A 2,581-nucleotide genomic window follows, 5' to 3' on the forward strand; every position below is an offset into this window, starting at 1 on the left:
TCTTGTGCAATAAACCTCATCCTGATTAAAATAATGTTTATTTTCTTGTTAAACATGATATACATTTTTACCTTTAATCATATGTTAAAATCAAACTTTTTACATCTAAATAATTGCATGCATTGTTAATTGTTTAGTTTTTATCGTATTTGTTTCATTAATTCTCCTGAACAGTTCAATCCAGTTAACATAGTCACATTGTGACGACAAAAACAGATCGGATCATGTTGGTTGCGATGACAAACCAAATTACATTGTTCAGATGTAAGTTTAAATTATTGTATGTTGTTGAACGTGGTGAGTATGTTTGTTCCAGCGGACATATTTTAGTCACTGCAATGCCGCCAGTATGTTTAACTTTAAACTTGGTTCATATATTCACAGACTGTTTTAAATACCGCATGAACAGGGTTGTTGATCTTACATGGAAGAAAGTTGGGATTGTTTGAGAGTGACAGAATTTGGGTGTACTTTTCCTTTTTATACAACAGTTTCTGTCCTCGAATCTGATTGGACAAGAGATGTTTCATGAGTGCTGATATCTCAGAACATCAGCACTCGAACGCTTCACTGTTTGTGTCACTCCGCTTGTGTTTGTGCCGTTCTAAAGTATAAGAGCAGCACAGATGTGTCTTTTAATTTCTCCTTGTGACATGAAGTCATCGGATTACTACATCATAGCTGGGAAATACAGTTAAACTCACAGCTTCAGCATTAAGGCAAATCACAGCAGAGAGACACAACTGACTGAGTGATGACACACACACTTACCTGATACTATTGGATACTGGCGTGTCCACTTTGGGAAATATAAACATTTAACATGACAGAGGACAGTACACACCGGATATCACGAAATACTCAGGGGACACACCGCTCAGACGACTGTTTTTACAGAGAAAACAGGACGTGTTTGACCAGAATTTCACTATCATAGCAGCTGACTAAAGCCCCGTTCACACTGTCAGCGATTTGTAGCCGTTTTCAATGAGAGCTGGCGACTTCCGGTACACGAGCGAAAGCGACCGTTAGCGGGGATGTGTGCGTGTCAAGCGACGTGACGTGTGAAGGATGTGTCCTCAATTTCTTTTCTTTTTCTTTTCTTTTTTAATCTATTGTCAATGCATTTAATTTACATGCACATTTTTTGCATTCCCAATAAAAAAATAAATAAATGAGACAGCCTCGATGACGTATGCGGCCGACAAATGCGTCTTTCCAAACAAGACACAGAAAAAGTTGAGAAAAGTTCAATTTTATGCAAATGCAGAGCGAAATCACACAGCGACAGCCAATGAGGAAAGAGTGTGAAATTCACGTCATCTGTCTCCAACAAGACAAGAAATACTGAATTCTGGAGAAAAAGATCCAATAATATGCAACTATTTGCTTATAAAGTTCTTTTTGTGTCTCTTTGTAGCTCGTGAAACACATCAAGAATTATTTTGCATGTTTTGTTCTGGTTATCTATTGGACATATTTGATAAATGTTAATACTTCAGCAGGAGACAAATACAGGAAGTGTTCGTAGTGTGAAAGGATTCATCCTAAAAGTTGCACACTAAGCAGAGAGCGCCATCTTGTGTTCAAAGTATGAATGATCCTCTTTCTTTGCTCAATAGGTTGTTATAAATACTCATCTGAGCACAGGACAGCAGACAAACACCATAAATATACATTTGTAAATGAGTAAGATCTTAACATTTGACTTTGGGGAAAATGAAAAGAAAACGTCTGTGTTGGACATTGTCTTATTTCGAAGGCTGGTCACATTTGTTGGCTGTATACGTCATCGAGGCTTGATGGGAGTGAAACACTTGTATCAGAATCAGAATCAGCTTTATTGCCAAGTATGCTTACACATACAAGGAATTTGTCTAGGTGACAGGAGCTTCCAGTCAACAACAATACAAACAATACCAAAAAAACAGCAGCAAGACATAGGTAATTAAAAACAAAAAAGAACACAAAATAAATAATTATACATATACGTACATACACTCACCTTCATACATACCCACATACACACACGTGGTGCAAATCTATTACAAATCTGTTATATAAAGAACACAAATACAGTATATTATGTACAGAGCAATGTAAGTAATGGCAGAAGTGGATAAGTTGGATAATATAAATTAAAATAAAAAATTAAACTGTGTATTGCACATAATTATTGCTCAATGGGGCAATTTAATTGTTCATTAGATGGATGGCCTGAGGGAAAAATCTGTTCCTGTGTCTGACGGTTCTGGTGTTCAGAGCTCTGTAGCGCCGGCCAGAAGGCAACAGTTCAAAAAGGTAGTGAGCAGGGTGAGTGGGGTCCAGAGTGATTTTACCAGCCTTTTTCCTCACTCTGGAAGTGTATAGTTCTTGAAGGGGGGGCAGGGGGCAACCAATAATCCTCTCAGCAGACCGAACTGTCCTTTGTAGTCTTCTGATGTCTGATTTCGTAGCTGCACCAAACCAGACAGTTATTGAAGTGCAGAGGACAGACTCAGTGACTGCTGAGTAGAACTGTTTCAGCAGCACTGGTGGCAGGTTGAACTTCCTCAGCTGGCGAAGGAAGTACAACCTCTGC

The sequence above is a fragment of the Xyrauchen texanus genome, chromosome 48, assembly GCF_025860055.1.
Source record: "Xyrauchen texanus isolate HMW12.3.18 chromosome 48, RBS_HiC_50CHRs, whole genome shotgun sequence".
NCBI lineage: Eukaryota > Metazoa > Chordata > Actinopteri > Cypriniformes > Catostomidae > Xyrauchen > Xyrauchen texanus.